General features: G+C 60.1%; 1 long non-coding RNA gene across 1 annotated transcript; it reads right to left on the reverse strand.

Annotated features, from left to right (window-relative positions):
• Window positions 1-13033: 13033 nt before the first annotated feature.
• Window positions 13034-15452, reverse strand: LOC137456796 (uncharacterized). Its single transcript, XR_010991107.1, has 4 exons — window positions 15314-15452; window positions 14132-14262; window positions 13481-13684; window positions 13034-13067 (listed from the first exon to the last, which is right to left on the reverse strand). It is a non-coding gene; the product is annotated as an uncharacterized lncRNA (long non-coding RNA).
• Between the last annotated feature and the right edge of the window lie 8883 nt (window positions 15453-24335).

A 24335-nucleotide genomic window follows, 5' to 3' on the forward strand; every position in this document is an offset into this window, starting at 1 on the left:
AACTCTGCTGTCTGCCCACGCTGCAGGAGCAGGGAAGCAGTGTGGGGCTTCCTCTCTGCACAGAGATGGACACCAGGGACAGGTGAGGCACTGCAAACATTTCCATGCTCCAGAAAAGAACAGGAGCTTGAAAACCAGCTGTCTCTAAGCACAGCTTGGCTCACCAGTGCTTCCAGACCCTCCTCCCATGGTCACAAAGCTGTGACACTACCAGGGGCATCCCTGTTAGTTGTCTTAAGCTCAGCTCAGTGCTCAGCTCTGGCTCAAACTGCAGCCAGATAGCTCCTGCCTTAAGCACAGCTGAGTCAGAGTGCTTTGGGCTTTTGCTGGCTGGCTGTGGGCTCAGGGGCAGCCTCCCTTCAGGATGGGGACTCCCCATATGCAGCACAGACCTCAGATGCTCCACTGAAGTGGTGTTACCCCCCCCAGGACTCAACCCACCACCTCCATAAGAATGGAAAAGCTTCCTAGAGCTTGCCAGGTAGAAATCAACCCTGCAAAGAGTCCATGTGCAACAGCCCCAGAGAGCCCCAGGACACAAGCTCTGGCCAACAGCTGCTTGCTGCTTGGCCAAGCCAGCAGCAGGACACAAGTTTTCCCTCTGTGAGTGACCACATTTCATGGGTGATGAATTCACCTTCCCCAGCAGAGTCCTCCATGCCCACAGCTTGGGAGAGGCATTTGGTGCTGGGCCTGGCTTTCAAGAAGAAAACTCCCTCTTCATCCAGCAGGTCCAGCAGCACCTGGGAAAAGAGCAGGACCAGACTGGGGTGGGCACAGGATGGCCCAGGGCCTGAGCCCACACTGCTGCTGTTCCACCACGGGCAGCCCAGCACGCTGCCCCCCTTCCAACACAGCTCTGAGCACAAGGCTGGAGCGAAACCAGCCCAAAGCCAGGCATCCAGAGACACTGGGAGGGGATGGAAACAGAAGCAGGCAGGACAGGAAGGCTCCAGCCTGACTCTCTGAGTTGTGTTTCCCTGAGAAGGTCCCAAAATCCCCTTTCCCAGAGGAACTCCCTTCCTGGCAAGCAGAAGTCAGCCAGGGGCTTCCAACAGACTTTCTGAGGCCCCTTCCCAGGCTGCTCCCTGAGGCAGGGAAAACACAAACCCCAGGGCTGGGTCAAGGCTGGCAAGGACAGCAGCAGAGCTTGCAAAGGAGGTGGGGGCAAAAGTGAAGGGCTGCTGAGGCACGAGCCTCTGCCCACTGCTTTGCCACAGCAGAAGCTCAGGAGGTCGTCCTCCTGCCACAGAGGGGCTCTGAGCACAAGCCAAGGCTTTCCTTTGGGCTCCAAGGGCACCTGCAGAGCAGTGGGGCCCCTGCCCACCCTCACCGGCTGCGCTGGGCCCTCTCCTGCCCAGCAGCAGCCTTCTTCCCAGAGCAGAGCTCCCTCAGCAGCTGCTCACCTGGGCAGGGACAGGGCCAGAGTTCTGCAGGACCAGGGGCAGCTTCTCCCAGGCCCCCAGCAGGAGCCTCCTGAAGAGCAGCAGGGGGTTCCCTCTCCTGTCCTTCAGCGCCGGGCGCAGGACCCTCACCTCCGGCAGCTTCCCCTCGCCGCTGATCTCAAAGCTCAGGCTCTGTGCTCTCACTGCTGCAGGGCTGCAGGAGAGGGGCAGCAGAGCCACTGCTCACTTGGCAAGCAGTGGAGCCAGGGCCACCTGCTGCATTTCCCCTGCCTGGGGCTCCTGGCCCCCAGGACACAGCTCCCCCTTGCCCCTCTCCTCCCAGTCCCATCCAAGAGGAATCTGCTCTGCAGAGCCAGAGCCTCCCAGAGCACCAGTTCAAACCATTCCACTCAGAGGAGCCCTGCAGGGCAGCAGAGACATGAGGAGGTGACAGAGGCCATGGGGCAGGTTCCCTGGCTGTGCTGAGGTGAGACAGAAGCAAGGAGCATGAGCAGAGCATGGAAAAGTCTCCAAGGAAGAAGGGGCAAATCAGTGACCCCAGCAGGGAAGGTGATCTCCACAGAGGCTCAGAGCAGGAATTGCTCCTTAGGGCAGCAGACTGATGGATCCAGTCCCAGCTCAGCTACTAAAGGGCTGGGCAAGGGCAGGGCAGGCCCAGGACACACACAGGGCCTAGGGCAGAAGAGCTGGGGTCTTTTAGTGAGGATCCAATGGCTCCTTTAGCATCAAAGATCTTCATGCACCCCAGGAGATCCACCAGATCACCTCCTGAGCACAGGAACAAGGAGGCAACAAGGGCAGCTGGCTCAGGGCATGGAAACAATCCTCTGTCCCTGGCACTCTCCAGCTCAGCTGAAGCTGCACAGCTCCATTGCTTCCTGATTCATCCACTCCCTGTTGGCTCCTTGGCATCAGAGAATCCTGGAATGCTTTGGCTTGGAAGGGACCTTGAAAGCTCATCCAGTCCAAGCCCCCTGCAGGCAGCAGGGCCCTTGGCAACTCCAGCAGTTTGCTCAGAGCCCCAGCCAACTTGACCTGGCATGGTTCCAAGCATGGGGCATTCCCCACCTCTCTGGGCACCCTGGGCCAGTGTCAGTGTCCCACTGCCCTCACAGGCACTGCTGCAGGCTACAGCAGGGCACTGACTCCCCGGCTCTGCTGGATCTCGCAGCTACAGCTTCTGAGTTCTCTGCAGCATCTCTGTCAGCAGGAGAGGCTGAGAGCCCTGGGGCTGCTGAGCCTGGAGAAGAGCAGCCCCAGAGGGGATCCTGGAGGTGAGGGTGCTGGAGCCCTGGAGCAGTGCCCAGAGAGCTTGGGGAGTCTTCTCTGCAGAGATTCCACAGTCCCCTGGCCATGGGGATCCTGGGCAAGCTGCTGTGGGTGCCCTGCTCAGGCAGGGGGTGGGGCTGGATGATCCCTAGAGCTCCCTTCCAAGCCCCTCCCTGCTGGGATGCTGTAACGCTGAGTACTCTACCCAAGGCTACTCCAAGAGCTAGAAGCCATCAGGAAGGTCCCCTCCCAAGCTCTCCTGAGGTGAGTTACCTTGTGTGGACATCGAGGGAGGCCTCAAAAGTGCAATGGTAGCTCTTCACCTTCCGTGGAGTGAAGGTGACCGTGGCAAAGGCCTGGGAGCAGCTGGGCACGGACAGCCGGACAGGATCCACCTCAAACACCTGGCCAGAGTGGCTCTTCAGCTTGGGGAAGCCCAGAGAAGGCTGTTAGGAGGAAACTTTTCTCCATGTGCTGCTGTCTCACCCATACAAGGATCATGAGGAACAGCCCCAGACAGTGTGGCCCCCTTCTGGCTTCCCTAGACAGGCTCCATCTGTCTCAGGGGGGGAATCCAAAGCAGTGCTGCCCCAGGGGGCTGCCATCAAGCCCAGGAGTGCAAAGCTTGCTTTCAGCACTGGTCAGAGCCCCAGCACACATGGGAAGTGGGGACTGCATGGAGAACCCTGCAAAGAACCTGCCCCTGGCCTTTAAAGAGAAGGGGCAAAGAGCAGGGAGCCTGAGGAAATCAGAGAATGGCTTTGGTTGGAAGAGACCTTTAGGATCATCAAGTCCAACTCTGAGCCCAGCACTGCCAGGTCACCACCAAACCATGGCCCTCAGCACCACAGCTCCACAGCTCTGAAATCCCTCTAGAGATGGGGCTCCACCTCTGCCCTGGGCAGCCTGGGCCAGGCCTTGACAACCCTCAAGGGAAAGAAATTGCTCCTCATGTCCAACCTAACCCTCCCCTGGCACAACCTGAGGCCATGTCCTCTTGTCCTAGCACTTATTCCTTTTGAGAGGAGACCAACCCCACCCCAAAAGGGTCTGCTTGGAGCCCTGGCTCAAAGCTGAGGAAAAGCTCCTCCTCTGCCTGTGCTTCCAAGAGATGTTCAGAAGGGCTCAGGTCTCACTCCAAAGCCCCAGGGGCCTGGAGCTAAAACCTTGCCTGAGACACACTGAATGCAGCCCAGCTGTCACCTGCCCTGAGCTGCACTAGTCTGGGCAAAAGGAAGCAAGGAAGCTGGAGAACAAGGCAGATGCCACACAGCCTTCAGAGACTCCCCAAGGCCTCCTGTTCTTACCTTGCTGGGGCTGGGTTTGCTGGAGAGGAGCACATGGCAGGGGATTCTGTTCACATTGCAGATCCTGAAGCGTGCCGTGGCCTGGTGCCCAACCAGGACCTTGGTGAAGATGAACTTGTTCTCATCTGTGAGGAACACCCCCTGCTGCTCCTGCACTGTCTGGAGGACCTGGCAGAGGTTGCTGCTGCTGCAGATCTGATGCCCCTCAAAGATGGACTCAAGGTCATCAGCCAGGAATGCTGTGAGCAGAGCAGAGGGAGGGCTGAGGATGGAGAATCCTCCCTGCTGAACTGACCTGCCCCTGCTGGCCTCTGAGAAGCTCTTTCTGCCCAGGGAGCTGCAAACTCCAGCCTTGGCTGGGGGAGCTGCCTGTGAGGATGGAGCTCAGGCACCCTCAGTCTGAAAGGGTTTCTTTTGATCCTTCCATGCATCCCTCCCAGCCTCTCCCACTGGTGGGCTTGGCAAGAACCTCTGAGGATTCGCAGAGAGATGCAAGGTCAGGCTCAGGCTGTCTGCTCTGTCCCAGGACTGAGGCTGGGTGCCGAGCAGCAGCAGCCTGGCCACAGGAACCCGTGGGCAGCACTCACCTGGAAGGCAGGACTCGGCCAGCAGGGTGTAGGGGATGCCAAGAGGGCTGTCCCTGGGGTCTCTGTTGCTGATGTCGATGAGCAGCTGCTCCTGGCACGGCCCTGGCAGCTCCGCAGCACAATCTACTGTCACCAGCTGCTGCTCCCCAGGAAGGATGGAGCCAAAGGCAGGGGACACTGTGAACATGCCCAGGGTGAGGCGAGCCTGCAGAAAGAGTCCCAGCAGAGGCTGATGGCAAACAGCCTCACTCTGAGCATCCCAGCAAGGAGGACCCTGGGCCTTGGCCTCCAGCTGGGCCCAGGGCAGGCAGGGATGACACCACGGCCCAGAGCACAACCCAGGATGAGAGGAACAAGCTAAGGAGATGTGCAGGCCTAGCCTGAGTGGCTTAGAGAAAGGAGCTGGGTTGTAAGGGTGAAGGTGGGAGCTGGGGTCCTTCAGCCTCCAATGTGAAACAGGAGAGCAGAGAGAACTGTGAGAAACCATCAGAGAGGAGAGCAGACTGGGCAGAAGGCAAGGCAAGGTCATCTCCTGTCCCTGGACTGGGAGTTCAGCAGGGACACTCCACAGCTGTGGCACTCACAGCCTTCTTTTGGCCAGCAGCTACCAGGTACAGATCCCTTCCCCTTGGCCCCACAGCTCCAGGGCTGAGCAAGAGCACAGCATTGAGCAGCTCCTTCCTCTGCTCATGGCTGGCAGAGGATGGGTCTCCCCCATGCAGCCCGTGTCCCATGCCGTGGGCACAAGCCCCCAGCCTGGGCACAGCAGTGGAGGAGCCTGTCCTGGGGAGCAGGAGCCACCCACCTTCACAGAGGGCTTGGTTTCCTTTGGCAGCAAGGGCTTGCTCTGCTTGGCTGCAGCAGACCTTCCACTGGAGCTCCCCTGCTTGTGGGAGTTGGAGAACTTCCTTTGATGTGCACCCAGAGGAGAGAGCAGAGAACATCCCTCAGGCTGAGCTCCTCCTGCCCTTCTCCACAGCCAAACCTTCCTCCCCAGGGAAGAAAGTCCTCCTGCTCTTCACAGCCCCCTGCACCACCTGTGGCTGTAGCTGATGGGCAGATGGGCTCCAGCAGCAGCTGCATGAGGATGAGCAGGAGGATTCTGTGGCATCTCTCTCCTCCCTGCTCACAAGCCAACTGCACAGGCAGACAATAACCCAGGGCTCACAGGACATGGACTTGTTTAGTTGGGAGAGACCTTTAAGGTCAGCAAGGCCAAGACTGACCCCAGCACTACAGGTCACCACTAAGCCATGGCCCTCAGCACCACACCTCACAGAGTCACAGAGGTGTTGGGGCTGGGACAGACCAAGCACCACATCTAAACGACCTTCAAACACACCCAGGCTTGGTGACTCCACCACCTCCCTGGGCAGCACATTCCTCTCCTGACCACTCTTGCTGGGACACAGTTTTTCCTGATGCCCAGTCTGAACCTACCCAGTCACAGCTTGAGGCTATTCCCTCTTTCCCTGTCCCTAATTACCTGTGAGAGGAGACCAGCACCAACCTCTCCACAGCTCTGAAACCCCTCCAGGAGCAGGCACTCCACCACTGCCCTGGGCAGTCTGGGCCAGGCCTTGACAGCCCTCAAGGGGAAGAAATTGTTCTTCATGTGCAGCCTAAACCTCCCCTGGCACAACTTGAGGCTGTGTCCTCTTGTCCTAGCAGTTGTTCCTTGGGAGAAAAGACTAACCTCAGCTGGCTCCAGCCTCCCTTCAGGGAGTTGTAGAGAGCCAGAAGGGCTTCCCTCAGCCTCCTCTTCTCCAGGCTAAACAATGCTAGGTGCCTCAGCTGCTCCTCACAGCCCATGTGCTCCAGACCCTTCCCCAGCTTTGTTGTCCTTCTCTGGCCACCTTCCAGCACCTCAATGCTCTTGGAGTAAGGGGCCCAAACCTGGCCCCAGGACTCACAGTGCAGCCTGCTTGTGTGTCCTGGCTGCCTGCCACACGCCAGCCCTGCTGTGGGGCCTCCTCCAGCAGGAAGGTTGCTGCAGGCCTTCTCACCTTTTCTTTGTGGGCTCAGCTGCAGCCTGCTCTGCTCTGCAGATGAGGAACTCGAAGGGCAGGAGGCCTCTGTTCTGCAGCAGGAAGCTGCAGGCCCTCCTGGTGCCGCTGGCCATGGCCCCGCAGTTGAGCAGCGCCGCAGGGCTGATGCTGTACTGGCTGAGCACAGCTCTGGCTGAGAGCCTCACTGGGATGCTGGCAATGGGCTCCCCTCCTGCCCTCAGCTTGGGCTCCAGCACCTGCAACCAGGGCAGGGCTTGGTAAATCCAGCAGAGCCCAACCTCTGGCTCTGGCCTGTGGCCACAGCCCAGGTGCCCATCAGCTCATCCCCCTGCTCTGAAGTCCTTCTCCAGAACTGCATTTTCAGCCCCTCTTAGAATCATGGAATGGGTTGGCTTGGAGGAGTCATTGGCTCAATTTTCCTGCAGTCAGCAGGAACAGCTGAGGGCAGAGCAGGTGCTTCAGAGCTCCAAACAACCTGACCTGCAGTGCTTCCAGTGATGGGGCAATGACCACCTCCCTGGCCAAGCTGGGCCAGGCTGGCACCACCCTCAGTGTCAGACATTTCTTCCTCCTATCCAGGCTGAATCTTCCTCTTTTAGTTTCAAACCATCACCCCTTGTCCTGTCCCAGCAGGCCCTGATCCAAAGTCTGTCCCCAGCTTTTGGATTGGCCCCCTCCAGCACTGGAAGGGCCAGAGCTGGCTTCTGAAAGCCTTTGCTGTGTGCAAATAACAGAAGGTTCCCCAGCTAAAGCTTGCTTTCCAGCACAGCCATGTCCTCCTGACCCCCTCAGCCCAGCTGTGCTCACCCTGCCTGCCCCAGGCAGCTCACCTGGCACAGCAGGATGGCTTTGTCCTCAATGCTGATCTCCCTCTGGGGGTGGAAGAGCAGCTGGACAGGGACAGGATGCTCAGAGGCAGGCAGCAGGCCCTGCTGGGGCTGCACAGTGAGGTGGGAGGCCAGGTCACGGCTTCCGGGCTCTGTGGGGCGCAGCCTGAACCTGGGGAGGGAAGGAGAAGAAGATCTCTGCAGTGAACAGCCCAGGGGCCAGCAGCACAGCCAGGACCTGGCATGGGACCAGTAAAAACCAACCAAAGAATTCTGCTGTGCTTAGGAGCCCCAGGCCCTGGCAGAGCCAGGCAGTGCTGAGTGCTGGCAGCTCCCCTCCACCCCCAGCGTTTTCATTCCTGCTCTGAAGAGTCTCCTGAAGAGAAAGGACTTAGCCCTGGAAGGACAGCAGCAGAGCTCAGCAGGGACTGGCCTCAACTTCAGGGGCACAAAATCCCAGACCCCCAGCATGGGAGGGCTTGGAAAGGACCTCTGGGGATCATCTGGTGCAGCCCCCCTGCTAAAGCAGGGCACCCCCAGCAGCTTGCCCAGGAGCACAAGGGCCAGGGGGGGTTGGAATCTCTGCAGAGAAGGAGACTCCACAACCTCTCTGGGCAGCCTGCTCCAGGCCTCCAGCAGCCTCACAGCAAAGATTCTCCTCCTGCTCAGATGGAACTTCCTGGGTTCCAGTTTGTGCCCACTGCCCCTTGGCCTGTCCCTGGACACCACTGTCAGGAGTCTGGCTCCAACCTCTTGCCTGCCACAGGTCCTTCATCTCCTGCTGAGCATTGCTCAGCTCCCCTCTGGGGCTGCTCTTCTCTAGGCTCAGCAGCCCCAGGGCTCTCAGCCTTTGCTCCTCACAGAGCTGCTCCAGGCCCCTCAGCACCTTTCTAGTTTCTGCTGGACTCTCTCCAGTGGTTCCCTCTTGCACTGAGGAGCCCAGAGCTGGAGCCAGGACTCCAGAGGTGGTCTCCCTAGGGCAGAGGACAGGCAGAGGAGAATGTCCCCTGACCTGCTGGCCACACTCTTCTTACTGCACCCCAGAGCCCAGGGGCTCTCCTTGTGGTGCCTGCTGAGCTGTGCAGAACTGCTGGGCTGGGGCTGGATTCTCCATGCAAATGGAGCCTGGAGCTCAGGACAGTCCCAGTGGTCACACACACCATGAGGCAGCCAGCATGGGAACAGCTTCTAGCCACAGGAGCAGACTGCAGGCCTGGGCAGGTGCTGGCCCCAGGCACTCCCAGAGCAGGCAGCTGGACCAACCTGTATGCAAGCTTGCACTGCCCTTGGTTCCTCAGGGTCAGCACTTGCTTGGCACTCCCCAGGACCTCCAGGACTCCAAAGTTCACACAGCCATCTGCACCTGCAGGACACCCCCAGAGCGAGGGAAGGGATGGGGAGGATGCTGGAGCTGCTGCAGGCTGCACCCAGTCAGGAGACAGAGACTGGGAGAGCTCAGGTGGGACAAAGCTCTGCTCAGCAAGTCTCCAGCCTTGCAAGGTTTCTCTGGCTGCTTTGCTGCCCTTTGCTCTTCTTACTCAGAGAGGATCTGTAGGGCTTAGCAGCCAAGGAGCTCAGCCTCTACCTCCTTGCTTCCAAGCACAGATCAACCACTTGATGTGCTGTACTGAGCCTTCAGGAACTGCCAGCTGCTTGTTCCCACCCCTGGTGTTTCAAAGGGGCACACTTCAAGGTGTGAGAGAGGCAAGGCACTGTGTGACCTGACAGTGCTTTACTCCACACAGCTGGCAAGAGACCTGTGCCATGGATCCATGCCAGGCCTGCATTGCTGTCCCATCCCATCCCACCCCATCCCATCCCATCCCACCCCATCCCATCCCCCACTTGCCCCAGCAATGCAATGCAGCTGAACTCCTTTGCTCTGGGGCCAGCCACTGACCTTCAGGCAGGGTGATGTTCAGAGCAACTTCGTAGGCCTCAGCCACAACTTCAATGCTCTCCACCTGAACAACACCCTGGACATTCTCTGCAGCTGAAACCTGAGGCAGCAAGAAGCAAACCCTAAAGTCCTTCTCCTCAGTGTTCCTGCTAAACAAGAGGAGTCCTTGTCTCTAGCAGCTGTCTTTACCCAGCCTGGGAGGCAGTGTGATGTACAAACACCCACAAGAGTCCTGAGGTGTCCCAGAGCAGGTGGCAATGACAGCCAACTCTCTCTTAGCAGGCAGCAGCCTCACTGCAATGCAGCCTCTAAACCCCAGGGAACAAAGCCTTAATAGCCAGAGGAGGAGACTCCACAACCTCTCTGGGCAACCTGCTCCAGGGCTCCAGCACCCTCACAGCAAAGCTGTTGGAGCCTCCTGGCTTCCAGTTCCTGCCTCTTCCCCCTTGTTCTGTGCTGGCACCACTGCCTGGCTCCAGCTTCTTGCCCCCCACCCTCAGCTCCTGCTCAGCACTGAGGTATTCATAAGCAGCATCCTTCAGTGAGGGTCCCTTGGTGCTAAGGGCCCAGACACTGTGGGCTCAAAGGAATCTCCTCAGGGCTCATCCTTTGGCCCTCTTTGCCTTCAGACACAGCCTCCATCCCCCAGGGCCCACAGCACTCTGCCCAGCTCTGCCAGGCAGGGCCCTGTCCCCTCACCTCCAAGCGGAGCTTCTTCTCCACGCCGAGAGCCTTGGTGCTCCTGAAGCACAGCTGCACGGCCAGCTCCGAGCGGGGCCCGACCGTGCCCTGCCTCTGCGACACCGAGAAGCCCTCGCCGAGGCTCTGCAGCCCGCTGAGCCTCCAGGCCACCGGCAGGGGGCAGCTGTTCCGCAGCAGCAGGCTCCTGCTGTGCTGGCTGCGGAGACACCAAGGCTCAGTGCCAGCTGCTGAGGGGCACAGCGGCAGCCCTGCCGCTGGCAGCAGCCCTCCCCATGGGGCTGAAACCACCCTGCAGGTTTTGCTCTTTGCCACAAGCCTGAGAGGGGAGGCCCTAGGGAGAGCTTGGTGGCAGAAGGGGATCCAACAGCAGGCAGAGCCAGAGCCAGATCCACTCTCTCTGCACCAGCAGAGGAGAAGCAAATGCATCAGGGCCCCCACTGCTGGGGGGCTAGAGCTGGGGACTGTCATGGGACATCCCAGCCAGCAAGGAACAGTGAGCAAGAGGCTGGCAAGTGCTGGGAGCAAGAGGGCTGCTGGCCCAGCCTCCAAGCTGAGGAAAGGGAAGCTGCAGCAGAGCCACCCCCAGCAGAGTGCCCCTGGCCTGACTGACCTGTGCAGAAGCACCCTGTTGAAATGCAGCTGCCTGGGGCTGACCCCCAGCTTCACCTGCACCCCTTGGCAGCACAGGTGGAAGACCACTGGCTCTGGGTTGCCCTTGATGCAGCAGATGAGGCTGTCTTCCACCAGGCCAGGTGAAGTGGGGTATGCCCAGATGCTCAGCTCCTGGCCCCAGCCCCACAAAGAGAAGCACAGAAGAACATTCAGTGAGCAGGAGGGGCAGCTCCTGGGCTCTGCTGCTGCTCCCTGTCCCACCTGCCTGTCTCCTACCTGCTTCTCCTTAGGTCCCAGCTGCATGCTGGCAGGCTCCAAGAGGAAGGTGCCCCCACTGCCACCCCTCTCAAAGGAGAAGTGCAGCTCTGCCTCCCAGGGGCTGACATTGCAGATGGAGAGCTGCTCGCAGTTGTCATCCTGCAGCACAGCCTTGGAGCTGGCCACAGAAAGGGCAAAGGCTGCAGGGGAGCTCTGTCAAGCAGCCTGAGAGAAAGGCTCATGTGGGACACCTTGCATGCTGCCTGTGTTCATTCCCTGCTTCCTTGGATGCCCAGCCCACACTTGGTGTCTCCATCCCAGAGGTGTGCACAGGCCACTTCAAGAGGCCTTCGACAAACCAGGACCTCAAAGGTGCCTGGCAAAACAGAAGCACAGCAGGCACCTGGATTCCTCCCCTCCTCTGCTGGCTTTCCCTCCCTGCAGGCTTCCCAGGAAAGTGTGGAGAGAGCTCAGCTTCTCTCTTCCAAAGCAGCCAGGAGACTGCCTGGGCCCAGCTCCTGGGTGAGCCTGAGGCTGAGGGCGGGAAAGCAAAAGGATTCCTTCCCGAGAGGAATCCCAGAGTTAACAAACACCTCCTGGTTCAGGTGTGGGACAGAGGTTGGTGGGAAAAGGTCAAAGAAAGGCAATGCCTCAGCCTGGCCAAATCCTCTTTTGGTTTTTAAACTCTTTTGATTTACCCTCCCTGGGGTGTCAGAATGCCACCAGCTCTCCAGAGCTCCCCTGGAGACAAACCTCCATTCCTAATGCTGAAAGAAGAGGGAAGTGAAAAACAGAAAGATGCCAGCAGCTACAGGGACATTATTTTAAGGCCAGACTCTATCCAGCAGTGAGGATCAGGAAAATGGAAATCCCCTTTGCCCTGCCCTGCAGGTGCTTGTCCCCCAACAGCAGCTCCAACCATCAAGTCTTGCTGACACTGCAGATTTCACGGAGGGTTTACAGTCCCTCAGCAGAAAAACTTCCTTTGCTCCTTCAGGCTGACCCACAGAGCTCCCAGCACTTGAAACAAACAGCACAAAGCTGCTGAAGCCGAGATGGGGGCTGACAAGTGACCCCAAGCTGCTTTCAGGCTGCAAGCAGCACCTGGCTCTGGCCACCAAAGCCCCCAGGGGGCAGGAAGATCAGCTCCATCCCCCCCAGCACTCCTGTGCCTGCTAGGTGCTCAAGTTGCCACAGCTGTGCTCCTTCAAAGCCACCAAACCCCCAGCTCTCTGCCCGGGCCTGCCCTGAATCGTGCCCCTGGGTGCATGTTCCTGGAAGCACAAGGTCCTGCAAGCAGCACAGCTGGGGGCTGGGCAGCACCTACCTGTCTCTTGCCTGGGCACACAGCAGCGGCCCCAAGTGGAACATCCCCGTGCTCAGGACATACTGCTTGGAGATGATGGCATCAGCTGCCTTGCTCTGCCTGCAGCCAGGAAACACCTCCCTGGCACAGAGAGAAGGAAGAGTTGGGAGATTCTCTGAGCACAAAACCTGCTCCCAAAGGCTGAACTCTTAGTGCTGGCCGAGGCACAGCACCGCTGCCCAGCTCCAAGCACGGCAAGAGATGCTGGGGGGCTCAGGCAGGTCCCAGGGGCACAAGGGGCAGAGTCTCAGCTCTGAGCTCAGGGGCAGCAGAGCGGGACGGCCCCAGGGGCCAGCCTTACCCTGGCTCCTGGCTGATGCTGGGGTACAGGCAGGTGCCCCTGCAGTGCAGCTGGTAGGGGCGCTTGGTGCCCAGCAGCTCCAAGTGCAGCCTCTGCTCAAAGCTGCCCAGCAGCGCGGAGCTGAAGTGGACCTGCAGCACCACCTGGCCCTGGGCAGGCACTACCCAGCGGTAGCTGCTGAGCCTGGCAGGGAAAGAGGAACCTTCAGGCACTGCTGAGGAGCAAAGGAGAGCAGGAGGAGCCATGGTGGAGCTGGGGTGGGAAACCTCCTTGGCAAGCTGGCCCTGAAGCAGAGGGATCCCTCCTCCCTCACAGCTCACCTGGCACAGCTCTCTGGGGGGGGCAGGGTGTCCACGTGCCTTTGGTCCCCCTCAGAGGAACGTCTGGGGGGTCCTGTGGCTGGTCCCTGGAGATCTCTCCTGCCACAGCCAGAGCTCTGCCTTCCCCTCACAGCCTCCTGGCTGCTGCTGCCTTTCTCCCTTCTCCAGTGGCCTCTGGCTGGGGTGCCCTGCTCCTCTGAGGTCTTCACCCCAAAGGGAGAGAGCAAAGGGAAAGACAGCTGAGACCTGCCCTGAGAGCCAGCACTGCAGGGGAGGTCTCAGCAGAGCAGAGCACAGCACAGGGGCAAAATCCTCTCCTTTGACCTGCTGCCCACATTGCTGGGGATCAGCCCAGGATAGGGCTTTCAGTGCCAGCTCCTCTCCATCTTTGCACCTCCCAGCTGAAGGTTTGAGGGGCAGAGCAGGGTTTGCTGCTGAGGCTTTGCCTCTCCTCTCAGACTGGCCCTGTGTTTCAAGCAGAGCTCTTTCTTCTGGACAGCCAGAAGGGATCTCTGCAGGCTTGGGCCCTGTCACATCTTCACTGCCCTGCCACTCTCACCCTTTTCCATCCCACCTGCCCCTTTGCCCCCATCCAGCCTGGTCCCTGTCCTGGCACCTTCACTGTGGGCACAGTGGGGACATCCACAACACTTTCAGGAGCCTCCTCCTCTTCTGGCCCTGTGGCAGCTGCTGGCAGGAGCACAAAGTGCTGGAGGACTTCTGCAGGCACCTCCCGCTTGGCTGGGCAGTGAACCACAGAGCAGACAGCAGGGGGAGGAATGGGGGGCCCTGAGGGACCCAGGCCCAGCTCATCCAGGACCTAAAGCAGAAGAGCAAACCTTGGTCATGCTCCTGTGGCCTCTATCCTCACACCTCCTGGAAGACACTGAGCTGTTAGGGAGCTCTGATTGATTGAGGTGGAGCACAGCCCTTGCTCTGCCCAGGGTGGGGAGCAGGCTGCAGAGCAGGGCCAGGACTACAGGTGGCACCTGCAGAGGAATCTGGCCCCATCAATTCACCCCCATGAGCATGGCCTGCAGGATCTCAGCCAGCTGCCAGGAAGCTCCTCCAGCTCCAGCAGGGACAACCTCCAGGGGTGGACAGCCCCTGGGGCAGCACTCAGCTGATGAGAGTCATGGCTGAGTGTGGGCAGGGAGGTCCCACCTGCTAGCAGGGCCCCAGGAAGCCTGTTGTGGGGTACAAGGGCATGCAGTGACACAAGGGGGAGAGGCTGGCTCCTGCCACACAGGGCAGCAGCTGTTCTCACCGTGGCAGCCAAGTCATCTGGGGTTGGTTCTGTGGCTGCAGCCTCCCCCAGGACAACTTCTCCATCTCTCTCACTGTCCTTGGCCATCTTTTCTTTCACCTTCCTGAAGGCCTTCTCATATTTCTCATTGCCTGAAGGCAGAAACCCCCCAGAGTGCAGTGTGGGCATCTGAGCTGGGCAGCCCCCTCCCCACACCACCTCTCCCAGAAACACTCCTCCAGCAGCTCAGGGCACAGCATTGGAAGAGACCTCGAGGATCATCCAGCCCAACCTGTCACCACAGACCTCATGGCCAGACCATGGCACCAAGTGCCACATCCAATCCCCTCCTGAACACCTCCAGGGATGGGGACTCCACCACCTCCCCAGGCAGCACATCCCAATGACCAATGACTCTCTCAGTGAAGAACCTTCTCCTCACCTCCAGCCTAAACCTCCCCTGGCACAGCTTGAGACTGTGTCCTCTTGTTCTGGTGCTGGGTGCCTGGGAGAAGAGACCAACCCCCACCTGGCTACAACCTCCCTTTAGGTAGCTGTAGAGGGCAATGAGGTCTCCCCTGAGCCTCCTCTTCTCCAGGCTAAGCAACCCCAGCTCCCTCAGCCTCTCCTCACAGGGCTGTGCTCAAGGCCTCTCCCCAGCCTTGTTGCCCTTCTCTGGACACCTTCAAGTCTCTCAATGTCCTTCTTGAACTGAGGGGCCCAGAACTGGACACAGGACTCAAGGTGTGGCCTAAGCAATGCAGAGCACAGGGGCACTATGACCTCCCTGCTCCTGCTGGCCACACCACTCCTAATGCAGGCCAGGATGCCCTTGGCCTTCCTGGCCACACTGCTGGCTCATGTTCAGGCAGCTGTCAGTCAGCACCCCCAGGTCCCTCTCTGCCTGGCTGCTCTCAGCCACTCTGAGCCCAGCCTGGAGCTCTGCCTGGGGCTGCCGTGGCCAAAGTGCAGCACCCGGCAGTGGGTGCCTATCCTCCTGCTGCATGCTGAGCTTCAGCCCTGCCCAGCTTCCTCCCCCAGAGGAGCAGCTCAGCCCCAGCTCTGCAGGGTGGCTCCTGGGACACAGCCCACAGGGACTTGCAGAGCCTGGGGAAGCCACCAGTGCTGCTCTGACAGCCTTGGGGGTAGGCCCTGGGGGAAAGCCCAGGGGAGCATCCTGAGGAGCAGCCAGGCAGTGCTCACCTTGGCTGTTCCTGGGCAGGTGCAGGCAGAGCCTGGGAAAGCTTCCCTCTCCTTTCAGGCAGACTTCTTGCGGCTCCAGGTGACCCACTGGGAGCTGGAAAGCCTTGCAGAAGGCCCCAGGCGCTTCTGGCAGCTAAGAGACTTTCAGCACCTGCTGCTGGCCGGCTCCAAGGCTACCCTGCAGGGAGGGAATGCACCAAAGAGGCTTTGATGGAGGGGGTGATGCTCAGCCAGGTTCTCCTCTGGAAGACAGCAGACAGCAGCACCTTCTAGCTCTCTGGTTTCCAAGAGCTTGTCTCCTGCCCCAGGCTGCCAGGTCCCCTCCAGAGTGCCAGCGTGGGGAGAGCTGGAAAGGACCTCTGGAGGTCATCACTCCAACTGCCCTGCTAAAGCAGGGCACCCCCAGCAGCTTGCCCAAGAGCAGCATGGCCAGGGGGAGCTGGAATCCCTCCAGAGCAGGAGGAGGCCTTCCCTCAGCACAGCCTGGCCTTTGCTCAGCACCAGCACAGCTCTGCTGCTCCCAGGCTTTGCCTTCAGCCAGCAGGAGCCAGGCCTGACCAAGCAAAGCTCCAGCAGCAGTGCTGGGCAAGGCAAGGGAAGTGCCCCTGCCCTCTGCAGGGCCAGCAGCTCCTGTCACAGCACCTCAGTGGTGTCCACTAGGCTCCTCAGCTCAAAAGGGACAGGGACCTACTGGAAAGAGTCCAAGGGAGACTACACACATGCTGAGGGCCTGCAGCATCTTTGTGAGGCTCAGAGGCTGAGACTCCTGGGGCTGTTGAGCCTGGAGAAGAGCAGCCCCAGAGAGGGCCTCTGATCAAAGCTCAGCAAGAGCTAAAGGGCTTGTGGGGGACAAGAGGATGGGGCTGGACTCTTGTCAGTGGTGCCCACTGACAGGACAAGAGGCAAGGGGCATCAGCTGGAACCCAGGGAGTTCCATCTGGCCAGGAGGAGAAAATTCTCTGCTGTGAGGGTGCTGGAGGCCTGGAGCAGGCTGCCCAGAGAAGTTGTGGAGTCTCCTATGGAGAGATTCCAACCCCCCCTGGGCACGCTGCTGGGGGTGCCCTGCTGGAAGGAGGAGGTTGGGCTGGATGACCCCAGAGGCCCCTTGCAGACCACCCCCCCTCCTGGGATCCTGGGAGTGCAGGTGGGTGTCCAGGGCTCTGAGCCCCACCTGGGACTCCCACCAAACCTCCTGCCTGTGCAGTTCAACTCAGGGTGCAGGAGCCTGCCCTGGCTCATGCTGAGCTCCAGAGAAAGGCCACAAGGAGGAGCAGAGGGCTGGAGCTGCTCTGCTATGAGGACAGAGTGAGAGAGTTGGGCTTGTGCAGGCTGGAGAGGAGAAGGCTCCAGGGAGACCTTCTGGTGGCCTTCAGGTCTCTGCAGGCAGCTCCAAGAAAGCTGGGGAGGGACTTTTGAGGGTGTCAGGGAGGGACAGGACTGGGGGGGTGGAGCAAAACTAGACAGGGGGAGATTCAGGTTGGGTGTTAGGAAGAAGTTGTTCCCCATGAGGGTGGTGAGAGCCTGGCACAGGCTGCCCAGGGAGGTGGTGGAAGCCTCCTGCTGATGCCTGGAGGTGTTTGCAGCCAGGCTGGAGGTGGCTGTGAGCAACCTGCTGTGGTGTGAGGTGTCCCTGCCCATGGCAGGGGCTTGGAGCTGGCTGAGCCTTGAGGTCCCTCCCAACCCTGACAATTCTGTGAGCTGCAAACACATCTCTGGCCACACAGCAGCAGAGCCTAGGACAAGATCTAGAACAGAAAGTGTCACTGGGGCTTCCAGAAGTGTCTCTGGCTTCCAGAAGAGCTGTCCCAGACCAGAGCAAAAGGAAGCAGATCCAGAGGCACCTGGCTCTGGGTGACAGGACACATCTGCAGCCTTCCTCAGCTGCCCACTGCACACAGGGCTGCACTTGCAGGTCCCTGCTCCCCTTCAGGCTGCAGGGAGAAGCTGAGGAGTGGGCCAGGACCTGCCCCCTGAGCCCCCACTCCAGCACAGGACACAGCCAGAGCCAGCCCAGCCCCACTGCCAGCACCATCCACGCTGCCACAGCAGCACCAAGCAGAGCTGTGCCTTCAGAAGCTGGCAGGAAGAGGGCATGAGCCTGGCACCTCTTGCAGGAGGCAGGCAGGAGGAAAGATGGAAGCCATTTGGCTTCCTTTGCCCATGGCACCAAGGGCCTGAGAGAGGAATGCTGCTCCAGCCCAGAGACATCCACCCAAGGCTCAGGAGCTGAGGTCACAGAATCCTGGAAGGCTTTGGCTGGGAAGGGACCTTTCAAGGTCACAGAATCACAGGGCTTGGAAGGGACCTCTGGAGATCATCAGAGCAGGGTCACCTAGAGCAGCTTGCACAGGAGTGCAGCCAGGAGGCTTTGGAATGGCTCCAGAGGAGACTCCACAGCCTCTCTGGGCAGCCTGCCCCAGTGCCCCACTGCCCTCAACACACAGAAGTTCCTCCTGCTGTCAGATGGAGCTTGGCTGTTGCAGTGTGTGCCCATTGCCCCTTGTCCTCTCCCTGGGCACCACTGACAAAGCCTTGGCCAGAGCCCCCTGGCTCCCCTTGAAGGCTTCAGAAGCACTGAGGGGATCTGCCCTCTGTCTTGTCTTCTCCAGGCTACAAAGCCCCAAGCCCCTCAGCCTTTCTTCACCAGACAGATGTTCCAGTCCCCTCAGAGCCCTTGGCTGGACCCTCTCAAGCAGCTCCCTCAGGTCCTGACCAGCTCCTGCCCCCTGGGGACCACCACTCACTACAGAAGCTCCAGCCAGCCTCTGTGCCAGCAGCTCCTTCAGGCCTGCAGTGAGCAGGGACAGCTGCAGCTAGGGCAGGCTGCTGGGATGCTGCAAACTCCTCTCTGCACTGCTCCAGCCCTGCTCAGCCCTGGCCCCCTCACTGCCCCCCCCAGCTGCTGCAGAGGAGCAGAGCTGGAGGGGTGAAGGAGCAGGGAAGGGCTGCTCCAGCTCCTGGCACAGGAGCTTCATGGCCAGGCAAGAGCCAGGCAGTCTCCTGGGCAGCCCTGGCAGGGGCAGGCAGGGCAGTTCCTGTCTGCTCCCACAGGAGGTGACCCAGGACAAGAGCAAATGCTCTCAGGCTGTGCCAGGGGAGGGGGAGGTTGGGCATCAGGCACAATTTCTTCCCCACAAGGGCTGTGAAGGCCTGGCCCAGGCTGCCCAGGGCAGCAGGCAGTCCCCAGCCCCGGAGGGACTGAAAAGCTGTGGAGATGTGGTGCCAAGGGCCAGGGTTTGGGGCTGGCCTGGCAGTGCTGAGCTCCCAGCTGGCCTTGAGGATCTGAAAGGGCTCTTCCAAGCCAAAGGATCCTGTGACTGCATCCCCTCAGCAGAGACAGCTCCCAGCCCTGCCTGCTGCTGGGACAGTTCCCTCCTGCTCTTCTCTTTCTCCCCGGTTTTCCCCTCCAAGCCCAGCCAGGGCAGGCTGGCACAGGGCCAGGGTCAGGCCCTTGTGCTGCCCCCATCCTCACCGTGCTGGGCACCACCAGGGGCACAGCGGGCAGGGGGCTGCGGGCAGTGCCCGTGCCAGGGCTCAGCACCACGAAGGGGAAGGGCAGCTTCCCACAGCTCTGCAGGGGCAGCTCCACCTCTGTGACCACGTCCCACAGCTGCAGAGAGGAGAGAGGAGTGGGCAGTTAGAGACAGGCCTGGCACTGGGCATCTCCTGCAGCTGGCACTGGGGAAGGAGCCAAGGGAGGCAGTGCAGCAGAGCAGCAGAGCAGAGCTGGACACTTGGCTCCCAGCTTCACCTGGGCACCCCCAGCCCCAAGGGACCTCTTGGCCCTGCACAGGAGCTGAGCTTTGGGGCCCTCCCAGCAGGAGCACACCAGCACACTGCTCCCTCTTCACACTCCAGCAGCAGCAAGGCCCAGGGCTGCTCACCTGAGCATCTGCAGGCAGGGGCTGCTGCTCCACATCACAGAGAGAGAAGGGCTGCCCTAAGGCCAGGACCATGCTGAGGGGCAGGGGGCAGATGTTCTTCAGAGACAGAGGCTGGGCCAGAGGAGTTAGGACATCCCCTGCTTGCTGCAAGCACAGGAGAGAAGCATCACTCACCCCCAAGTGCCCAGGGCCCTCCTTCCCCACCCGCTGCCTTTCCAAACCCTTCAGCCCCCAGAGCTCCCAACAGCTCCTCTGGACTCTTTGGATAGGTTTCTGCCCTTCTGGAAGGGCTTTCTCCAAGCACAGCAGATGCTGCTGCTGGCTGCAAACCACAGCATTGCCCAGGGGGAACAGCCTCAGGAATGTGCAGGGAACAGGCCCCTGAGAGGAGGCAGCTGCTGCTAAGAGATCCAGCCCATCTGATTGCAGTGGCCTGTCCTCTCCTGGGGACAGCAGCACAAGAGGAGTTCCAGTCACCTACACTCATGCCTCTAGGAGCCTCCTAAGGCCAGGGGTGCTGGGCAGAGGAGACAAGCAAGCAGGATGCAGCAGAGAGCCTGCAGGAGCCTAAGGCTGGCTTTGAGTATGCACAGCCAGCCAGCAACCTCCAGGCTCCTGCTGCCCCTGCTACAGTGCCAAGATGCTCAGGGGCCTGGAGCAGCTCTGGGAGGAGCTGAGAGCCCTGGGGCTCTTGATCCTGGAGAAGAGCAGCCCCAGAGGGGATCTGATCAGTGCTCAGCAAGAGCTAAAGGGTGGGGGACAAGAGCTTGGGGCCACTCTCCTCAGTGGTGCCACACCAACAAGAGCAAAGCAGTGCTGCTGAGGCTGTTGCCAGCCCCAGGGCAGCAAAGAATGAGCTCAGTGCTAACAGCAAAAGCTTGGTCCTGCTGCAGTCAACAGCCAAAGCCCTGGGGACTCAGAGCAGCTCTCTCCCCTCCTCCTTTGAAGCCAAGCACAGCCACAGCTTCCAGCCAGCAGATCCAGGGCCAGGATGCCAGCCAGACACTCACCTTCTCCACCTGGAAAGTGATTGCTGTGGAGGACATCTGCAGGGCAGGAGCAATGAATTGGCAGCTGAGCTCCACCTGCAGGGTCTGGGTGCTCCTGGCCTCGCTGCCCACCGCGGCCTGGCACAGCAGCTGCTCCCTCACCGCCTGCAGGAGAAGCCACAGGGCACATGGGGGCTGCCAGCAGGGTGGCCAGAGGACAGCCTGCCTCTGCCAGCCACCAGCCACGGCCCTGCCACTGCCCCCCTCACTGCTGGTTTCCCCTTGCCCTCCACAGCTTGTGCTGCATCCCCTTTCTCCTGCACTCCAGTGGCCATCAGGCTGCAGCCAACAGCCACAAACAGCTCTGGGGAGGCTTGTGCTGCCAGGGACAATCCCTGCCCCAAAGGGTTCTTCCTTTGATGTGCCCCAGTGCTGAGCACAGTGCTACAGAAAGCTGGAGGAGCTGATGGAATGAAGATGGAGATGGAACTGGGCAGAAAAACAGGAGACAGAAAGGCCAAGGGCAGTCAGCTCTGCCTTGGAAGCTCAGTGGAAATGATTCCTGAGGAGGAACAACCCCTGCCCCAGCACAGCTGAGGCCTTGGCCTGCTGGGAGCTTGCAGCTCTGCAGACAGGGACCTGGGAGTGCTGCTGGAGAGCAAGTTGCCCACGAGCCAGCAAGCTGCCCTTGTGTCCAAGAAGGCCAAGAGGATTCCTGAAGGAGACTGTGGCCAGCAGGCTCTCCTCCCCCTCCATCCTGCCCTGCTGAGGCCACAGCTGGCTCCAGTTTGGGGCTGCCCAGTTCAAAGCAGTCAGGGAACTACTGAAGAGAGCCCAGTGAAGACTACAAAGATGCTGAGGAGCCTGGAGCACCTCTCTGAGGAGGAAAGGCTGAGACCTGGAGCTGCTGAGCCTGGAGCATCACAGAATCACACAGAAGCACAGAAGGCTCTGAGCTGGAAGGGACCTCCACAGGTCTTCTAGTCCAACCCCCTCAAAAAGAAGAGCAGCCCCAGAGCAGATCTTCTGCATGCTCAGCAAGAGCTAAAGGGTGAGGGGCAAGAGGATGGAGCCTGTGACAGGACAAGGGGCACAGACTGGAACCCAGGAAGCTCCATCTGAGCAGGAAGAGAAAATTCTTCTCAGCGAGGGTGCTGAGGCCTGGAGCAGCCTGCCCAGAGAGGTTGTGGAGTCTCCTTCTCTGCAGAGACTCCAAACACCCCCTGGACACTGGCAACCTGGCCAAGCTGCTGTGGGTGCCCCTGCTGTAGCAGGGGGATTGGGCTGGATGATCCCCAGAGGTCCCTTCCAACCTCCCCCATGCTGGGATTCTGTGACCCACAGGAACCCCCCCCCAGGCAGATGCCTTCAGGTCAAGGAGGGATCACTCCCCACTAGGATGCCTCCTGCCCTCCTTCCCAGAGCTGCTTTGGAAAGAGACCTCCCCAGGACAGAGCTGCCTTGCATGTCCCAGCAGAGTCCTCTCTCAAGCTGGATGGGCTCACAGCCAAGCCTTGCTCTGGACAGCTCCTGGGATCACTTCTCCACTGCTGGCTCTTTCCTCTGCTACAGCACCACAACCCAACTCCTCCCAGAGCTCTTGGCTCTGACTGCAGGGCCAGGCAGGCACAGCTGGCTGCACAGAGCCCCTGCCAGCTTTCCAGGGAGACATTCTCACCACTGCACTCAACAGCTTGGTGCCTTTTGCTCCTCCTCAGCAAAACCTTTGGGCTCAGAACTGCATGGGGACAGCCCCAATACAGCCACCCAGGTGAGCAACGAAGTCTTCTTCAAGCCACTCTTGAGGCAAGCCTTTAGAACACCCTTCAAACCATGAACATCAGCAGGAGCTTCCTCTAGAGCTGTTCCACAGAGAATCATCTCATGGCTTGCCTTGGCTTGGCAGGGACCATTCAAGGTCATCCAGTCCAAGCCCTCTCCACTTCAACCTCTGTGCTGCTGGAGCTCAGCAGTGCACATCAGGGTGCAGCTCCTCTGCAGAGCTGCATTCCCCTGGCAGAAGGCTCCAGGCAGGAGGAGGCCCAGCGACCCATCCAAGGGTGCTGGCAAGACCTGGCTGCCCTTGGCACAGCAGGGCTGGCTGGGAGCCTGGGGCAAGTGTCACTGTTCCCAGGAAAGCAAGTTAAGCTGCCAGTTGCAGTGGTGCCATGGGGATGAACATCCCTGATCAGCAGAGCTGGCACTGGGCTCCTTCCTCTCCTCCAGCACTTGGTGCCAGACAAGGCCTCTGCCCATCTTTGTCTGCAGAGGAGAAATGCTGCAGCTCCAGCCACTGCCTGCCCTGCTGGCTTCCCCCAGACACAGGAAACCTGCCCTCCTGCCTTCCTTTCTGCCTCTGCTCCCAGGCTGTGAGTCACTTCTTCTCTCTGCCCTTCCCTCCTGCCTCAGCACCTGGCACCTTGGCACCTGCCACAGCAGCAGCTGCCTTCAGCCCCTGCTTTGGTAGCAGCAAGTGCTGCAGGATGGAACACAGAGCAGCCCCAGCCACTGATGGTGGCCAGCAAGGAAAGCAGAGGACTCTGCCAGGGGGAACCTGTGGCCTTCAAACACTCTCTTGCTCACATTCTCAGGCCAGTGCCAGGGGGCTGCAGGACAAGTCCCAGGGGAGGTGATCTGATTGGGAAGGCTCAGCCCTTGTGAGGGACCTCACCTGGGGAGTGCTGGAGAAGCCTTCCAGCATCACCTCCATCGTTTGGCCTGGCCTCAGCTCCATCCTCTTGGGCCGAAGCTGGAACACAGGGCAGGCAGCAGGGGGGCCCTGGGAGGAAGCTTTGCCCTTGGTGCTGCTGAGGGAAGGCAGCCAACGGCGCTGGCCAGGCAGGGAGCAACCTCCCACGGCCCAGCGGAGCCGCTGGGTGCGGCGGCCTCGGTTGGTGACCCTGGAGCTGTAACAGCAGGGAGCCAGGCTGCAAGAGGAGCAGAGATGGAAAAGATCAGGAGAGCTGCTACTGCCCAGCACTCACCCAGCTGCTGCTGCTGCTGTCTGACCACACAGCTGGCAATGGAACCACCTCTGAACTGCTGACCTAGCTCAAACCTTCAGCGGGAGCCAGCCCTTGCCTACCCCTGAGCTTCTCCCCACCCAGCAGCAGCTCTGGTTGTGCCCAGCCAGGGAAAGCTTCCTGAAGCACATCCTCTCAGCTGCTGTGGGCAGAGCAGCACCAGCCCCTGCTGCTTCACACTCAGCAGAGTTCTAGCAAAGGGCTGCCTGAGGGTCAGGCTGGATCAGACCCTGAGCTGGCCTGACCTGGCTGCAAGCCCCTATGACAAGAGGGATGTGGAGGTGCTGGAAGGTGTCCAGGGAAGGGCCACGAGGATGAGCAGAGGGCTGGAGCTGCTCTGCTGTGAGGACAGACTGAAGGAGTTGGGGCTGTTCAGTCTGCAGAAGAGAAGGTTCCCAGGTGACCTCATTGTGGCCTTCCAGGATCTGAAGGGGGCTCCAGGAAGGCTGGGGAGGGACTGCTCAGGATCTCAGGCAGTGATAGGACTAGGGGGAATGGAATGAAGCTGGAGGTGGGGAGATTCAGGCTGGATGTGAGGAGGAGGTTCTTCCCCATGAGAGTGGTGAAGCCCTGGAATGGGTTGTGCAGGGAGGTGGTTGGGGCCCTGTCCCTGGAGGTGTTTAAGGCCAGGCTGGATGAGGCTCTGGCCAGGCTGATCTAGTGTGGGGTGTCCCTGCCCATGGCAGGGGGGTTGGAACTGGATGATCCTTGTGGTCCTTTCCAACCCTGACTGATACTATGATCCTGTGATACTAAGCAGATGGAGGAAGAGCTCCAGGCCACTGCAGCTTCCCCTGGGCAGCTGCTGCCTCAGTTGGCTTCCTCTGCAGATGCCAGCAGGGAGCTGCAGGGTGTGGACTCCTCAGGGCCTGCCCGTGGCAGGAGGGTTGGAACCAGATGATCCCTTCCAAACCAAACCATTCTAGGATCCTATCTGGTGGTCAGGGCACCACTGGCTTCGCTGGTGGGGGGCTCTGGCATCCCTTTCATGCCTCCATCCTTTAGGAAGCATCCAGCCCTCATCAGCCTCTGCTGACCAGAGCAGCTGGGGTTGTGTTTGAGACAGAGCACTGAGCCTAAGAACATGGATCACCAGGAGTGTGGCTGAGAGGAGCAGGGCAGCCAG

The sequence above is a fragment of the Melanerpes formicivorus genome, unplaced genomic scaffold (genome assembly GCF_026170545.1).
Source record: "Melanerpes formicivorus ecotype bairdi unplaced genomic scaffold, bMelFor1.0.p_v2 SCAF_137, whole genome shotgun sequence".
Classification (NCBI taxonomy): Eukaryota; Metazoa; Chordata; class Aves; order Piciformes; family Picidae; genus Melanerpes; species Melanerpes formicivorus.